Here is a 20,652-nt window from a genome sequence, read left to right on the forward strand (position 1 = left end):
AAATCAATTTTTTGGCCTATTTGATGGTTTATACCTCTGCAAGCGGCAAGGTCCTATCTTAAATAGTTTTTGAATAGTGGTAGGTATAAACAGCTCACTATTCCAGTGGGTGGAGTTTTTTATCGTGAAGTTATAGTCCTTCCAATATCAAGGGCAGTTTATAAAAACTGGTTCGAAGCCCTTGTCGACAATTTCGTTTGATCTACCATAGCCGTAGATACCTCATTTTATAAATTTATTATTTTTATACATGTATAAGTATGTATACTTTTAAAAATATGTATAATTTAATTAAGACCAGGTGAGAAATCATCATTTGAAAATATCCCAAAATGTAAATACTCAAATTTATATCTTAGGAGAAAAAAAAACAATTCACTTAACGAGATTTTTCATTATTTTTATGAAAATTCACCAACAGAAAAAAATGTTAAGGACTTCTACCAGATATAGAGGAAGAGTTTCTTGAGGAGTCTTAGTATGTTTGTATGAGTTGCTTCTTTATGCTTTCGATTTTTTATTTATATTAACCGAGACATCTCACTTTATTGAAGTTTATAGATTTTTGGATATAGATCTATAATATAGATATAATATAAATATAGATCTATAAACACTACCGTCAAAATACTGCAGCATCTTTGGACGCGCAATAACGATATGTCCTCCAATATTTTTTTATTACAACTGTTGTCTGTACAGGACAATTGCTTATACATATTGATTATTTGTATTCACATTGATATTCCTCATGGAATCTAGAATACAAAATTAAAAAAATCATGATATTTGACTCAAGTTACATGCCATGGTACAAACATATATAAATTTGAAATGTTTTGCTAGCGATTTGTCACATTTTACTTGGCTGAGTACATGGACATCTTTAAACCAGCCTTACATATATAAGTTTATGATCAAAGAATGTACATTTTCAAGATAGAACATAAGAGAAATATACTAATTCTGCTCTAAAGCTTGGCTTTCTCAAACGACAAGAATCTAATATATTTCGATACATATTAAGTATAGGAAGTAATTTTTCACTACAATAGGGAACTTCAAAGAAAGGTTTTTTCTGAAAAAATAACGTATTCCAATAGTAAGAGTTATTCTTTCTAAGTCGACCTCAAATGATATTTTGAATTCGGAGGCCACAGTTTCCTCAGGCGCCAATAGATGTAGTCCCAACACAATTTAGAAAATAAATTATTGCTTGTCATTGCGGCCAATAAACCAACGGAGTTGTGGTTTTTCTTTCAGCTTTTTCCACTTAAAATATCACCCGCATTGATTCTTTCAAACAGATATTTTCTCTATAAGCGAAAATAGGAAATGATACAGAGAAGTTATATCAAAACGAAAAGTTTCATTCTATGACATTTGTATTGTCTGGTTCAATGGGATTGTTCCTATATCAAGTTATGTGGCCGAATGTACATATATTCAATATAAACTGAATATTTATTCTCTAAAAATTCGTTGTTTCATTCAAACTAGAATTATATTTAATGTAAATGTAAACCATCGTATTCTAGCTAAATGAACGATTGAATATTTTTCAATAATACCTATTCTCTTGAAAGACTTTCGTAATCGTAATATTAGATGTAGATACTTCGAGACAACCTATTTCTATCCAAAGCAGTCATAATTGTGATGTACTTAAGTATAATTATAACAACTTCTCTAATAATGTATTTCATCATAGATCATCTGATGTGAAAAACCACTAAAATATATTCGGAAAATTGATATACAATATTTGTCTCTGAATTAGCACCATATGCAAAACTTTTCTCAATTAATCCCCCTCCCAAAAAAAGCATTGCATTCTAAAACTTTCAAATGCAATCATCAGATATAACATTATTATAAAATATGGAATTAGATTCAACCATAATGAAAAATGAGGTTATATTATCATTCACTATTATTTTCATTTTCATATTTTCTATGTAACTTTCACGTGATTAGGAAGCACATGATAAAATTTCTGATTTTCCATTCTTCTTAGTAATTTCGCTATTTAAAAGCCAAATGAGTACTTATGAATTTTCTTGTAACGAAAAACATATAAATACGCAGTATAATGAACGAAACCTTAATCACAGAAATAAACAATTCGTTCAATACACTTAATCGATCTACTGGCAAATTTACCTAATTTATAACATTTCTGAGAATATTTCTATTACGTTCAGTGCCGATTATTTAGCCTTTTGAGATTCCGAATTCTCCATATCTTTGGCTTCTATTTTTTGCCAATTTAGCCCATTAGAGGTATCATTCTTTTTGTTGATGTGGATTCTCATCTTACTTTGTGTACTCAACATATTGTTCACCATATTATATATCTTGGTTCTTTTGTCACTTAAGTTCGTATTTCCTATATTCAATCTCTTCCACTAGATATTGCTAGTCCAAAGTGAATGGATTGTACTGTTTATTATATTATGTTTTTGTCGCTCGCAAGTTTACTTCTAATCAAGTCTTAAGATGACTATCAATTGAGTCTTCTCAGTTCAAATGCTCTTATTATATTATGTATTTATCTATCATTATAGTCGTCCATTATTAATTCATCATCGGCAGAATGTTTCCTAACTATCGATGGTATGTAGCCTGCAATGATATTGTTGAATATTAGATAGCGTAGGTATAAACTTGGCTCTTTATCTTATTCATATCTAAGTTAATCGCCATATGTCCATTGTATATTATAAACATCAACCCTAATTGCAAATTGACAGTTCCGAATTTCTACCTATTAGCTGGTATAGTTTTCTATACTTTAGATTTATTTCTTCCCTTTTATTCTTGATGTCATCTTTCAATTGCCAATTTGCATCTAAGTTTATACTTTTGCATAAAAAATAATATGATTACTTATCATTACACGTATTTGAAGACTGTTGTTTGCTGTGAAATTTATACAGGGTGTTGCATGAGAAAAAGGTTCTCGTACGTCCCCTTGTTTCTGAGTTACAGGTCTCTAAAGCTGCTAAATTAGAACTCATATTGAGTATATTTTATAAAGTATATATTTGAATATTATGATTTTTGATGAATGATTACGTACATCCATCTAGTGTGTTTGACGGAATAAATAATTCTGACTATCAGGAGCAGCTCATGCCCAATGGTTAACAATTCGTACCTTCTACAACCTGTGCAATCTAAAGATAGCAATAATAAATTTTTCAATCTATTTTCTAACAAAAAGATACTCTTTGTTTAACTCGATAAATTTCATGGTTCACGAGATACGTGGATTTTCGGAACGTTGTATATGTCAAGGAAACTGTTAGCCATAAAGAGGCATTCTGAAGAAAATTATCATGAGTTGTAATTATTCATTAAAAATAGTTATAGGATATTGATACGCAATCAAACATTTCTAATTGAACTGCATATTATCGAGAATTGTATTACTTACACGAGGAAAAACATTGACATGTAGAAATTTTTAGTTGGCTAGCCTAAAACTTAACAAATTAGAACAAAAAATAATGTTAAATGTTCGAAGTGGGCACACTACACACATCCAGAGTCTAAGGAGGATATTTCTTTGAACTTGCAAGACCATTCCAAGATTCTACCTTATAACATCACAATGGAAGTTTATTTTATCCATAATTTCGTTCCTTATGTTAACTGGTGTGGCATATAGGATGCTTTTCACTAGAAAAATGAATCAATTGTGTTTTATTCAGAAGAACGTGGTGGCCATGTAAATTCACCTCTTCGACATGAACCATATGTCTGCGAATGTTTAGAGATATATCACATTAGATGGGCGGAAAATCATTGTGGAGAAATTCAAAATATCGCCGACCATTAAGGATTTTAGCAATATAATATGGATCTCCTAAATTATTACCCACTATTCCTGTCCACACATTATCACAAAATCGATGTTGACCCTTTGTTTGACATGTACCGTGAAGATTTTCATCTGCCTTAAATGTGACTTATGGGAGTTGATAAAACCGTCTTCTGAAAAACTCACCTCAACAGTAAACAGTTCTTTTTCAACAATTATTTTATCAACTCGTTGTTTATCTAGAAAATAACGAGCGTCGGCCATCCTATGAATAGTTATGGTTGATAAATTTAGTTGTGGTGACATTTTGCTTACACTCGTTGTGGAATCAGCAACAGCATCTAAAGCATTTCGCTTCAAAGCTGGTGTTCCTTATAATTTGTTGTAGACCTTCGCTACTTTTTTTGGTAGGACACTTGCTAAAATATCATTTTATGAAAAACTGAATATCGTGTAGTACCCTATTTGACAGTAGCCTGCAAGATGAAAAATAACTATCAATCTCTTCCAAGCTTTTCCTAATGCCAATAATATGATCTTCAATAGTATGTAGTACAAATGGTTATTTATTTATTTACCATCAAAATATGGTTGATTATGTTTCAATACCTCCTGTAAGTATTTTCAATAAATAATTACAATTACAATAATTTTCTCCAGAACGTCTTTTTATGGCGGACAGTTTTCATATCTCCTAAACCATAATGTTTATTCAATAAAAACAAAGAGGAACTTCTTATTAAAAAATCGATTGAAAATGAGCCATACCTGGCCTTCAGATAGTAGCGTAATATTATTAATTTGTTGGATGATGTTGGAGTGTATAAAATTTAGAAAATATACTTAATATAAGTTCTTATTTCGCAACTTTAAAGGCCTATAACTCAGAAACGAGAGATCGTATGAGAACCTTTTTGTATTCATAGTAATATTTTCACGTTATCGGGCCACTCCCGAATTTTTTGCTTCAAGTCTCGGAGCAACCTGTATACACTGATTTATTTTTTACTCACTCTAATGCGTTTTGATCAAGCATTGACTTGATTTTATGCTTCTTTAAATATTACATTAGACTCTTATTCATTTTCAACAACTGGCAACACAAATGGATTCTTTAAATGCAGCTATCATAATTCGCTCTTCTACTGAAGTAACGAAGGAGGATAGGAGATACATCATTCGATCAAAAATACTGATGTTTGGTACACAAGCTTGTATTTCAAGTTTGAATGCTTCTTTACGCATCTAATAAGGAACAACTTGTCAATGTAGGATTCCAGAAGTATGATATATTGTACAGGTAGAAGTTGTTGAAGCTTTTGTTCTAGTGCATGATGCCAGACTTCATAAAATACCTGGGCAACGTTCAGTAACACAGCTGAACATATATTCTTTTCCTTTGATATAACTGGTATAGATATATAGATGTATTGGTCTGTAGGACAAGACTGGGTTTACAGATGTAGAGAGCTTAGGAATGATGATAACCTCTACTACTTACCAGCAGTATTTGTATTAGTCTAAATATTGTAGTGGATATGTAAAGCAGTTTCATCATTAATTGCTTGTTAGGTATTTAAGATTTTGACATAATAACAGGTAGTAACCATCTGCTTTTTTTGGGTTAATGTTTTGACTTTATTTTCTCTGTTGGTTTTTTTTAACGTTACTAATGCTATTTTCTGATCGACTACTTCATCTATTGCTGGTAGGATTTTGGAATTTTTACTTCTATTTTGATGAAAATTAATTTCCACATAGCTTCCCTCACTCATTTTCCTGAAGGCTTAATAGGTATCTATCTATAGTATAGTACTATATACAGTATCTATCTCATAAGAAAGCTTCTGAAGGTAATTTATTGTTTTATTCTCAATTTTCTTCATTTGTCTTCCCAGAGATTATATGATATTGAATCTGTTTTTATTTATTGACCTAACAAGATATGTTCAGCTGGATTACTGAACGTTCCCAGGTATTTTATGTCTGGCAACATGGACTAGGATAAAAACGTCAACAAAAGGCATTATTTTTGATCCAAGCTGTATCTTCCTTCCAGTAAAAGAACAAACAAGTGCAAGAACTTCTATTACAAGTAAGTAATTCCTCAGATTCAGTATCAAGTTCCTCCATCGTTTTCTTTTGAACGTTTAGTTAGATTTCATTATCTAATTTAATCTTGGAGTTGGCCAAATCAGTAGTCTTGTTGGGCAATGCAGTTTTTTATTTTTTGGTTATTATGCTATCACTGCAGTGTGCTCGGTGATTATATAAAGTTTTTCTTATATGCATGAATGATTTTGTGAAACCTTACTGTCTATTTCGTCTAACAGATCACGAATGTCATTAATATCAGTCGACCAATATCTAGGCTGTCCAGTATAATGGAAGTCGTTGGTTGCTTTGAGTAACTTCCTTTCTTTTGTAGTAATCAATATCAATACCCAATAGGAATATTTTGCGTTAAAATGACATCCCAATTTGAATATTTCTATTTTTTGGAATTATATCATGTTGGAAAATCTATAGCAGCTATATTAAGTGTGTGTCTTTCGCAATATATAGTAGAGAGAAAAAAATTGTATTTATGTAGTCCTCATGAATATATCTTCTTTGCGCTAAAGAAGTACATTACCTATATTACTATACTAACGTATTGAGGATTCATCTTCAGTCGTGGTGCGCCATTTTTATTTTAAATGATATAATGTCGAGTTTCTCAACAAAAATTCTTAAGAATCTAGAGACCTTTATGAAAAATAAAAACGATAAATATCATATTTTTCTCACAAAATCTCTCTATTACTCTTGTTAGTATGAGATTTTGCCATATTTATCTAGAAATTCATAAATATTTTTCTGATAAGTGAACTCTTTCAATGACAGTTCCCAACTTATTGAATTTTCCAAAGACTTCTGAATGTCATATTGCGTATAAAAACTTGAGACACATTTTTGATAATAGACAAAAGTTTCACGTAATCTAGTTTATAAAAGTGATGGCGCGAAACAATAAGGAATTTTTCCCGAGAGAGTAATATTATACTCGAATTTTGCCAATTTATGTTTTTAAGTTGTTAAAATAAGAGATGCAACTGTATAACATCCGAACGGTAGTTATTGTAAATAAACGAGTACATGGCTGGAATAAACAGATATCATTGGAATACACCACTTGAAAAGTTATTATATTGCTAAAGAATTAGAAAAACCGAGCTGATAAATTAATATTGCAATTTGTTACATAAATTGTTGAATGATCCTTAGGATACAAACAAGATCGATTTCAGATTTACTTTCATCATGAGCATAGAGTGTCTGATGAGAAATCGAATAACCAAATTATAGCCTCCTTTTCCTTACAAGTATTTCATAAGGCATCGCAAGATATTCTCACATGGCTGAAAATCAGCAAGTCAACAAAGAATTAAACTAGACAATCTATAGAAGAAAAAATCTGATAGCTTTTAAGAAAAGGACGATAGTATATATTCAAGTCATTTTTTTGTGAAACAACTTTATTTATTAATTAAACACTTAACAAAAGTATTAACAATCGTTTTATTCTGAAATCAGCCCTTAAAGCTCTTGCCTTGATACTTAAATAACTGAACAGGGTTGTTTAAGCCTATGTTAGTTCTGTTTTGCGATAGATATAGGTCTGTATTTGACCATGTATTCTAACTGTGTATTTCATTATTTGTATATTATTTTTTTTGGTTATTTAATATTTTATAGAAAAGTTTACATTGTTTAAGTTGCAATAAGGATTCTAATTGAACGTTTATTTCAAAATCCCGTCATTTGACATTTTTACCAAAATTGAGATTATTACATATTCTAGAAATTTTATGTAAATACACAGTTTTATGCAGAAATCCGTCATTTGCCATGTCTCCAAAAGGGTTTTTTCTAGTAGGGAAATATTGTGTTTAGTGCAGAAACCCGCCAACCGGCGTCACTTGACGTGTTTCTTCAGTAAATTTTAGTTTCGTATCTTGGTAATACTGGTTATTATCGCTTGACCTGTTGTATTATGGAACACATGGAAGAGGTGTTCCCAAGGGAAACAAAATCGCTTTCAAAGTCTCAGCCTACAAGGAATTCCAGTAGACCAAAGCTCGTCCAGGTAAAGTTGTGGTTAAATACTTTATTAAAGGGTTTATAACTTCAACGTTTACTTTGAAGAAATACAATGCTGTGCCTGAACTCCCAGTAACGCTTGCTAACCCGTCTGTAAAAGTACCAATATATGAAAAGAAGATTGATGACTTGGAAAAGCTCATCATATATGTATACCACAGGGTATGAATCATTTTACGACATCTTCCGGTGTCCTACTACAAAAGCGGAGTGTAATGTTGACAGGGTATACGAAGATGAGTAGTTCCACAGTTAGAAAAAAATTAATGAAAATCAAAAATTTTATAAAAGTGGTTTATTAGTAGAACCTTTGTTCTGTAATGTTATAAATAATAATAAATTTAATTTCATATTATTGGATTTCTATTATTGAACATCCTACTTAGACTTTAAAAAATTGACTAATGTTAAAAAATGTTCATGAACACGAATTTTACTGCAGAAACCCGTAAAGTGAAACATTTTTCACCTTTTTTTAAGACAGTAAAAAACATATACATCAAATTCCAACGCCATTAGTTTTGAAAAGGTATTTTTACTCTGATTTTTAGAAGCAAAAATCAACATTAATTCAACAGTTAATAAGTTTTTCTTCGTTTTCCAAAAATTCAAAAAAGTGCAGTTAACAAGTTTCTGAAATAAACGATTGAATTAAGGTTTCTTTATGTAAAACATTTGCTAATGTGAAATAATCATAATTAAACGAAATTTTAAAAATTTTTTTATTTGATTTGCATTCCATTGAAATTATTTTTCAAAAAATTTCCCCAATGGTTTTATGAATAGAAAACAGCAATATTTATTATGGTCTTCATTAATTTTTTCTTCCACATCTTTTTCATTAGCATCTGCATACAGTATAATCTGAAAATGTGAAGAACTGTGCATTGAAATTAAAAAATTGTAAGTTAGGAACATACAAAGAATAAAACAGCGGTCCAAAAACTGAACCCTAGGGTACCCCGTAATTATTATGTAACTTTATGCTACATATGTTACCCAATTTAACATATTGGCTACGTCCCTTCAAATATGATTCTATAATGCAAAAAAATGTATCCCTAAAGTTTATATTAAACACTTTTTTGAAAAGTATATCTACGTTAACTACATCGAATGCATTGCTTAATTCGAATGAGATTGCAACTACAATCTTTTTTTAATCCAAATCTTTTGTTACGAAATTTACAAAGTCTAAAGTTACAGACAATGTACTACTTTTTTGTATGAAACCGTACTGAAATTCATCATATAGTGAATTACTAATCATAATTTGAGTCATCCACTTTTTAATTACTTTCTCAAGAATTTTCGATAAAATATTCAAAGGCGCAGTTAAAAACAAAACCAAACAAAACCCTACTATCGAATAAGTCACACATGTTGTATTACAAAAACACTTACCACAACAGAACTTACATCACTTACTTACATCGGGGTACAGAAAAATTTCAGATGTGCATTGGGACAAAGCTTCTCAAAATATATTTCTCTTCATTCCATTTTAACCAAGTGGAAATTTTAAAATGATATACTAGATAACTCCACAATAAATCATTTGTATTTGAAATATAATTCATAATGTTGGGTGGCAGCTTTGAGGATATCTGTAACTTTTGGCGAAGCAGTTGAGAGTTTTGTTTAGATTGGGCGGAGATAGGCGCATGAATGAACAAAAGACCAAATATATGAAGCTGGAATAGCTGCATCCCATTGAAAGTGTCGACAGAGCAAAACAAAGAGTATAAATTTGATGAAGTCCAGGAGTTCGAATACTTGGGAGTGATAGTGAGAAAAGAAAGAGGTGAAACCAGGGAAATCAACAAAAGACTGGAGAGAGGGTACAACACGTTTGGAGCCGTAGGAGGACTATTGGGATCAAAAGATATTTAAGAGCCGCTAAGTAGGCACAAGACAGTTATACAACCATCGGTATTGTATGCCAGTGAAAGCTGGATCATGAACAAAAAAGAAGAAAATAAAATAAACATATGGCAGAGAAAGGTACTAAGGAGGATTTTCGGAGGAGATCGAGAGCAAAACGAGTGGGGAAGAAGAACGAACGCCGATACCAAAGAACTGTATGGCCAAACTTAGATGGGATATGTGATCAGAGCAAAGAGACTCTATTAGATGAGGCATATAGCCAGAAATGAAGAAGACAGTTGGGTGAGAAGATCCTTGTTAATGGTAAAAAGAGAGCTGGCGCTAAGCAGCCATGAACAAAAATAGAAAGAGAAAAGCAGTGGAGCGACTCCTAGACTTGTGCCTATAAGGTCTGTAGAACTGTATTTATGTATATTGAGGTAGGCAGTCGATGAATATGTGTTTGATAGTAATAGTAGCATGATGTTTATGACACACCATATGACTCCCTTTTACATAAAAAACCGTGTGTAATGTCTTCGTATTCTTCATAGTTTTCCTTTAACTTGTGAAAATCGGGTGTTATTTGACATGTGAGTGATAGATGTGAAAATAATTTTTACACCTCGTTTAGTAGGACACCGTACCCACTAAAACCACACTTCGTTCTACTTGCATCTTTATAAACATTTCAGACCGCGTAAACATTACTTCAAAAGTTCAAATTGTCTACTATAATGTGAGAAGATCAATGGATGTTCTATAGTGCTGCTGATCTATTGCCACATAATTCACCTCTAAAATTTTGAATGTGGGTTGTTGGAAACTTCTTTGTTTGGAAACTATATGAGTGTGATTTTTATATGAAGAGCAAAACATTTTTGGTTGGTATTATGTATGCTAGAATCAAGAATTTTGTTAATGCAACCATTGTAAAGCTTAGAACGGATGAGGTCGTAATTTAATTACGTTGATTCTTGTTGAGCAGGAAGGCAGTTGAATGGTTTTATATAAAAAATTGGATATTCTCTATGAAATATATAGTTTTTGAAAAATGTCAGTGCTAGGTAAGAAAATCTATCTTGTAGTAGGTTTGTTACATTATAAAGGAGATTGCGTGCGAACTAAAAATATTTAACTAGTAGTAAGTAAATACTTAGATGATGAGAAGATGTTTTACAAATTTTATTGCAGTGGGGAAGTTCTCACCTAACTCTTTAATAAATGAGTAGTATCTTATATTGAACCCGAGAAAATGTCATAATTTGTTTAGTGAAGATAAGATCTGATACCATTTACTCAACAAGACCAATAGAGAATATCAAACTATAAGTGGCATAGGAGAGGTATTTTGCCATGCACTGCTTGAACAAGATATGATTAAAGTTTTTAAGTTATTTAGGTGTATTTAGGTGTATATATTCGATAGGAATCATTTCCAACTAATAAATGCAATTGAAATAATATTTTAATTACTTCAAGTAAATGAAACGACATCGGAGTAGGTATATTAAAGAACGATAAATGAAGTACTGTAGTTGAGTAAATTTCATCCGAAAGGAATTGAAACAATAAAACAGTTCAATACGATGATTTCGACAGAATGTTTGAGCAACATCTGCTTCTATAATTGTAATCAAATGGATGTTGCTGGTAACATTATGGTGCATTTCATTTACTCCCAACGCGTTGAATCATCGTTATATTATTTTCTTTGAGTGAGATTGTGGCTGAATAACAGATGGATTGATCAAAAAGGAGTGACAGAATAGCTACCACAATTGTTTGTAGTTTTCCTTCCATGAAATCGATTATTCATGAAACACAGCATTGCATTTAAGAAGATTTGGAAAGAAGAATAAAAGATACGTACAGAGTGTTTCAGGCAGTCCAAGCTCAGTGTTTGAACAACAACAAACAAATCAAAAGATTCATGCACTACTCATAAATTGTTCCATTGCAAAATACTGTACCCTGAAATTATTGCGACGAAGAACAATATGGCAGAGTAATTAAGTTTTAAATTTGTATTGAGGATTATTTTCTATTGACAACATTAAAATGTAACTCATGAATAATTAAAACAATTTGTAGCAACCTCTATCAAAAAGAACATTCAGTATTTTCAAATTCTGGTCAACGCTCCGAGATTCTATGAAAAGATCAGTCGCGATAAAACACGATATAAATACTTGACAGCGGAAGAGTGATGGTATTATTGATATTTAAATCCATGCAAGGAACAAGTGTTTAGGTCTTGGCGGTGAATATAAATTAGAAATAATGTGTGAAATATGAATAAGGTAATTATGTAAGTTGAGTGAAGTATGTAAATAAATTGTTTTAATGGAATATACAGTCTGTTAAGAATTTATCGTAAAGATTATTGGAAAAGGTAAAGTAACGATGTCCTACAAAGGGTATTAGTTATCAAATTTTGAATCTTCAAAGTACTTATCTGTGTTCAATGCTTTCAATTTGAATTCTCGTTGCCCGTACCGTTTTTAATTCCATATTTATACTTTTCGGACTCCTCAGGTACCAAATTATCATAATCTAGAATATTAGGTCTCCTCTTCAAAATCTGCATGTACGCTAAAATTTGAACATACGAAATAGATTAAAGGCCAAAATGGATGTTTATATCAATCATTACATCAATTCCTACATATTTTTTGAACATGGTCCTTACCATTTCCTCATAATGCCTTCGATTTAGTAGAAAATATACTTAAAATACCCACTAAGGACCTAATATGTTATTCAAATTTATCTTATTAACTGGTATCAAAATTATAAGGGACTATTGAAGAACATTTCTCATGATGTTTATTTATATTTATGGAAAAGTTGAAGTGTCAGGCCATTTTCTGACAGTTATAAGGCTTATTTTATGTATTTTGGTGTTGCATACTTTCCATGGGGTAGAAGGCACGAGTAGAAGCCTTTTGCAGTTCCAATGGTATCGCGAGAACACTCCAACCATTTTGATGAATGTTATTTTTGTAAGACTGAAGGTAATTCAAAAAAAAAAAGCGTGAGATGGGTTATTAAATTTTAAAATCTAACATAAGAACTGTGCCTCACTATGCAGAATTTTCAGTAGCAATAGCGCCTTTCAATTGGCAAGTTCTTTTTTGAGAAACAATGAAGATCATGAAGACATGTCAGGAAGCTGCGAAGACCAGTATACCTACCCACATTTCCAGGTGGTTCCACCTATAGCGAGCCACATTTTATTATTCAGAAAGAGTTTAATGATTCAATACGTGGTTTGAAGAAATCAAATGAAAATCAGAACATCGTGGCTCCTGTCTCGAGAATTAAAACTGATATGCGAAGTAAGGAAAATCTGAAATAAATGCCGACCTTGATACTAAGCATTCTCCTTGTGAATCGAAACATTGTTAAAGACCTGTGTAATTTCTTGATAAAAATTCAAAACCCTCTGAACCAGTTGCCTATTGAGTAACAATGGAAGGAACCAACTTCACCTTTTAGATAAAATAGACTATAACAGTGGAACTGACATTCAGTTATGGAGACGTAGAAGACGAGATGAGAGAGAAGTAGCTAGAGCAAATAGAGTCAAGAGATGTCTTCAGAAAGTAGTATGGCGAAACAAACACTTAAGACAAGAAACGAAGGTAAGCATTTAGGCAACATTTAGAACTTTACAACAGAATCAAGACCAAAACATTGAAAACGAAACAGCTCTAGTAGACTACAGAGATGAACAATCTCAGGTGGATCTCGAGAAAAAAGTACGTAGATAACATTAACGAATGGGTATTACAGCGTAAAAAATGGAACCAACAGTCTACTGACATAAGAGACATTAGTAAAAATAGCAAGAGATAAATCTCCAATTGAATTTAAATTAGTAAATGTACATGCCTTTTACGAAGTGGAAAAATTACCTTCAATTTATTAGCTAAGGAAAGGAGACTGTTCTGTATGTGTTTTTTTCAATGTAACAATAAAACCTCACCTGTTACAGCTTCTTTCTATCAATTTTCTTGATAAGAGAGGTTTATAATTATATAATTCAGCTTCGTGTTACAGCAAAGAAGTTTTTTTGTCTATTTGTGAAATCAGAAATATTCTTAAACTGCTGCAGATTTTTAGAATTTTCAGTTTGGTTTGCTATCGAAAAGTTTTTTGGTATTTTGAACTATAGTTTTTTAATCATACATAGTGCCATCCAATTATGATTTCCATGGATTTTACCATCCAAATGTCAATATTTCTCCCAATTCTCTTAGAAACGCTCAAATATGAAAATCTTTAAATACCGTAAAACATTGGAAATGTGATATCTTTATTTCCAAACTCATATTAGTGACCAATCAAATATATGGTTTTCAATAGATTCGGTCATCCAGAACATAGCACTATTAGGTTCATCGCCTCAGTAAATTAGTTGTAGTAATAAAATTCTCAGTTGTGTAAGGTGTACAACTGAATAATTTACTACCAATTGTTAAGGGGTTGAAATGACTATTAGCATTTAATTTGAACTTCCATATCAGAAAACAAAAATGATATTATTACGCAAGATATTTATCCGAGAGAAATTCAGTAGAGGCGTTGGGCATCTCATTGAACAATTTGAGCAAGGTTTTAAATGAATTATTGAGCTACAAGAAGATCTGTACCAATGGGTATTGCATTAGCTAAGACCAGAAAAAACCACGCTCGTCAATTTTGAATAAGATTTGGAGCATTTATGAAAGGAGCTAAACGATTATAGGCATCATTTCATAAATAAAGATACCACAATTATCTTGAATCAGGATAAGACTAAGGAGATCCAGAAATCCGACAAAATTCTATTTTTTTGAAATAGAAGAAGTTCGGATCAACAGAAAGAAAAAAATCGTGGAAAAAAATTTATTTAGACAAAAAAACATTTTTTATTCTCTCTCTGACTTCTGGCTATTTCCACATGCCAGTAAATTCATGCATATGAAACAGCTTCGAACCAAAACAACAAACAAATCTAACTGAACAATCGGTAAATATTTTTTATAAACAATCCATGTCAATGCATTGAAAATTTTTTGCTCTAATAGAAATCCAATAAAACGGATTAATTTGAAGTCACTAATTCAAAAAAGTTTATTACGTTGCGATAGATGCATATTGTTACGAACAAGTTAGCAAAATAGTTCCCTAGGCCGGCCCTGTCCAGCTACTATGGAATTTCAAAAATTTGAAGAATTCACGTGGCACTTTTCGAGCGGCATCTTCTACATTTTCTATAAATAGCGGAACTCGTTTAATGCTTGTTTGTATATAATTTTTTTAGTAGTAGGCGGTTTATTTACAGTTTTTCTCCTAAATAAGTTCTAGGAAAGTCTATTTATTTATTCTATTTTTTCTTTTTGTTCTGGAACTTTGTGGAATTTTATTTAAGTATATAAAGAATTTGTGTAAACGCATTTAGTTAGTTAGTTTTAAATAAACAGTCGTAGTGAAAATAACGAATTAGTAAATACAAAAATTATTCTAAGAATAGATACAATATTTATTCTGTTCCGATTTTGATATTTCAAAAATTTAATTTTCCAAAATTGTGATACTGACGAGAAACTGTAAAGTGAAACAACCAAACAAAAAACAAACAGTAAAAAATTTGTATGGACTTTTGCAATGACAGAGAGTATTAAATAGATAGAAATCGGAGGGCGAAAATATTGTTGTTGATTTTAAAGGTTTGGACTCTGAACATGAGAAGAAAAGATGGTACAGAGCTCAAAGGAACCACGGTCAAAACAATGTGGAACATAACCAGGAAGCTGTTAGAAGAAAAATATTATGAAAAAATAAAAGTTATTATTGACCCATTCAATAGTGTTACAGATCCGTGTAAAATGTAATAAAGTCTAACAGCATTGCACTCCGTAGAAATAATGGAAATGATAAATTTATGGAATGAAAATACCCATTGAGGGCTGCAACGGATATTCGGTTTGCTGCTTGCTTGACTGACTTTTCTTGTATCGAATCTAATAACGATGGTTTTGTAACAAATCGACTTGAAAATAACCTTGTTTTCACTAAGATTTGCCAAGGTAGTTCAAGAACGTATATTGACAACAAATATTTTAATAGAAAACATCGACAGCAACGTTTGTTTTGTCAGCATATTTAAAAAAAATTTGTTAAAAAGGGGCCTAGATGAAACTTAGAAGATTATTCCTAAGAATAAATCATCACTGGCAATCTAAAAATGATAACGAGTATGGTAATATGCCTATTGGAAGATAAACGATTCAAAATTGGACAAAATTGTCTGCCAAAGCGATTGGCTTTAATACGAAGGACAAAAATTCCTAATCAGTCCAATAGATTGACCACCCTCGACCATTGATCAAGTTTTATAAGAATTTTGTAGCTTTGTAGCAACAAGCTTTCGAAATCTGTTTCCTTGGATTATTACTACTGAAAATGAATTTATGGATTCTCCAATTCATACCTTGAAACACAATAATTTTATATCATGTTTTTAAGTGTAACCGAATGGATTTATCTTCATCATGATAATGTCAACTTATTATGAAACTAATCATTAAGAGAATTTCATCATAACCAGGATACTTCTATTGTTTTGCGTCAATACAAATGAATAACGATAGAGCGTATTTTATTGCTCTCCTCCTAGCTTTTAATAGCCGATTAATGACCAAAATAACGAGATAGTCAAGTATCGATTAAGTTTTACCATGTTACAGACCATAAAATATAATGTGGCTTATAATTATTCACATTCGCCTCACGCTATTCAATACGGTATATTATGTACTGTCATTTGGAATATATTTATAATATAATTAGAAGTTACGAGTATATTATAGTAGAAATTATACGTAACAATAATAATTAATCTTCAGAAATACCAGTTAAATTTTTAAGTAGCTTCTCCGTTAAAAAGAAAAAATATATAATAATAATATAACTTTAATATAATAACAAAACTTCATCCAAAAGTAATATATGGTACACCTATACTGAAATGACATGTGTGAATGAGGAAGACATGAACTATAAGTTCATTCTCAATGTCTACGAGCTACTCTATAATTTGCAAGTCGTTCCCGATAAGGGTAATCACCAATTAGCTATTTTAAATTAGATATACACTATTTCTACGAAAACAAGGTTGCATCACCTATTATTATAGCATGTTCAAAATGCTATTTATTATACCTATTATTTTCATTGGCATTGTCCTGATCATTTATTCGAGACAATGATATAATGTTCATTATCCATTTATTTCTGGCAATATTCAATTACATTTTGATACGTCAAAAGTGGATAATACTCCACAGTATCTATTTAACATTATTCCTTATTTGGTATTAAAGTTTCGCTTCACCTTATCATTTATCATTTCTGTGGTTTAACAACTCAAAAATCCTTCAGGAAAACTTCCAAGATAGGCGGTTAGACTTCGGCAAAATACAATTGATCATGTCTAAGGAAAAGGTATCAACAATATTGTCCATGACGCAATACTCGTAACTATCATGTTTGGTCGAACACGTAACAGTCGAAAGCAATTTTTAACATCGGTTTTCTGTAAACGTGTGGTGTGGTATGGATGACAGTTATTTTGTTGGCCCTTTCATTTTGGAGAATCGTCTCACAGGAGACAACTACCTAAATTTTCTACAAAATGAATTACAAGGCCTACTAGAGGATGTTCCTGTCAATATTAGATTACAGATGTACTATCAGCATGATGGAGCTCCTGCACATGTCGTTCGTCAAGTCAAGCAACATTTGGACGAACGTTTTCCAGGGCGTTGGATTGGTCGTGGAGGTCCCATTAATTGGCCTGCAAGATCTCCAGACCTCACACCACTAGATTTTTGTTTATGGGGCTAAATGAGAAATGAAGTCAACGAAATAAAGGTGGACATACGGGATGCACTAATTAGAGAATACTGCAGCCCATATGAAAGAAGAATGAAATGAATCAATTGAGAGAGCGACAAACGCTCTCCGTAGACGGAGCAGAAAATGTTTAGAAGTCAATAGCGGTATTTTTGAACATTTATTGAAAGAACGCTATGATTAAGAACATTTTTATATGATAATATGTTTATTTGTTAATATGCTATAACTTTTGAAAACAAATGAAAATCGGATAAGAACATATGTGTTTTTTTACATTATTTTCACGTGTATAATATACTCTTAGAGTTTGGTGCGCTCCTCCCGACTCACCCTGTATAGACTGATAATTCATTAAAGTATGGATCAATTGATAATTGTAATTGCGAAATTTCACAATGAATGGACATGATGCTGAAATCTTGTGTTAGATGAAACCAAATAAACAACAAATCTTATGTAAAATGATTTCTTTGACTATTTTTCACTATATTCATACATATATTCAAACAAATATATTTCACAAATTTTTTTAGATCAGCAATAATAACTATTCATTTGACTGCTCTAATTAAAAATCATTGTATTTTCCGTTATTTTGTATAAAAATATTTTTAATGCGTAACTTTCAATTCGTTTTCATAATACATTCTTAATTTTCCATATTTTCTTTGCATTTCAGTGATCGTTAATTTTCTGCGCAAATTATCAATGTTCACTAATCAACTCTGATATTCACATCTTCTCGTTGATGGAACTTTAGAGTTTTTGTAAGCTATACCAAACTTCACTTTCACGTTCGAACGAGATTATTAAACTTTTAGAAAAAATTCTGATTGTTTGTTGTTGTGACGATGATCTGAATATGTGACGAGTATATTTGAATTGACAGCAAAAACTGACAGCATTTTTGTCGCCATGTATTTATACAAAAAGATTTCCTAGAGTTTGAATGATTTCCAAAAATTTTTCCAAGTCAGAATTTTTGGAGAATATATCGTAAAAAATTCGGAGCCAATATATAATTTACGGAAATTAATTGAAACTCTTAATAGATTCGGAACTAAAATTTCATACTAGAATACTAAATCAAAAATAAAATTTTTGATATAATTACTTCGGTTTTTTATTTGGTAACTTGATAAACTGAGGTAGTTCGGATGACCTTTACATTACATTTTCGCACGTAATTGCTCGGAGGTGTACTAATATTTTGGAATCATTGTAGCTTCTTGTTTATTTTCCCTTTCTATTCTGGCAAAGTCATTATCACAATTTTATTTATATCCTGGATTGCAAAGCTAATCATCGATGCCTTATGCATATTTCTACCATCTGGCTTCTACTTGTGATGGAGGGTGTTGTTACATGCGATACGTTTTCGGGCAACATAATCTAAATACACACACAAAGCTCAGATCAGATCCACGACCGCCAATCGCATCGTGCCTCATGAAACAATGTACTTCTTGAATAGCAGCCCGCTTTGGAGGGTGTAGGTAAGTAACCTTTTGTGATAAGTAATATTCCCTCCAATTAGAGTCGAACAGTAGGGAAGAGTCGACCCTAAAAAGACAAGAGAGTATTTGTACCCATAAATTCTAACAGAAGTACTTTACTGGAATCATTTTCTCAATTCTATTGGTTATTATTTGATATCATGTTTTTATGATTTTGTTCAAGTTGAAAATACGTCAGAGCTGGATTTTTCAGATGGTTTATTAACATTTATTCAATGAAGTATTGACTCCACGTCCTGTATTTTATTGTAAAGTAAGAAATGTATTTCTTCAATTGTAAAACATAAAGAAAAAGCATATGTTACGTGGTAATAGTGTAGTCATATGCACAAGTTAATATAATTGTGAGCTATAAATATCAATATACAAAATTATACACTTCCTTCAGGAAATTATGAACGTGTTGTTTTTATATAGAAAATTTATAGAAAAATGGAATATTGGTTCACTCAGCATATATGTTTTGCAAGAGTTTTATTTTTAATATTATATCCAGGCAACCATATTTGGTTTTAAACGTAATAATTCCATGTCACAAAGAGCTTCTAACGGATAACATAGATTGAAATTTATTTACAAACAAATGTTACTCTCCAATTTTTGTTGTTGAAGTGGATTTTGCTTTTGTTATAACAGCACATTTAATTTCATTTTATATAACTGATTAAATCGAATATGTTACAGCGAGTTTCTACCGAAGATTAATATATTTATCCCTGGATAGGAATCAATAAATGAAAAATTGAATGATTTTGTATTGTTATTTTAGATATATACTTGACAATAACAATAAACTCATTGAAACTCAATAACTGGAACAGAGATACTTTATAGACTAGACTAAATATATGAATATTGTAGTGGTTCTCTTATTTATTTATACTAATTCTATCAGTGGGGTGGATTTATAAATACTGTTTTCTACTCACTTAATTCATTTAAATACTAACAGTAGACTTCACCAACTAATACTATAAGTAATTAGTCACTAACAAATTTATACGATTTCTTTGAATTCACTGGTTGGTTTTCTAATTAGTTCCGTTCTTTGTGACTATTTATTATTGACTAACTAACTCCGCTAAATAAATTCCTTTATATGCCCAAAACAAATTTCTGAAAAATTTTATGGCACCGCGAATTCGTCAAAAATTCACAATAAAACGTACTGGTCGGACAAGAATTTAATTTTTTGGCCACTATCTTAAAATTTCACAACTTCTGGGCTTGCAAAAGTTATTTAACTTAGTGAAGAGAGGCCTATAAGTTACAGGACTTACGTCATTGTTCGGGAGTTGACAACATTGTTCCACATCTCTTTTACCAAAAAGGTTCTTTTTGTTTTACTTCAAGCCTAAAGTGATACCCTTGGTTTGTTTCGCGTTTTTCTTA

This window comes from Diorhabda sublineata, chromosome 9, assembly GCF_026230105.1.
Source record: "Diorhabda sublineata isolate icDioSubl1.1 chromosome 9, icDioSubl1.1, whole genome shotgun sequence".
NCBI lineage: Eukaryota > Metazoa > Arthropoda > Insecta > Coleoptera > Chrysomelidae > Diorhabda > Diorhabda sublineata.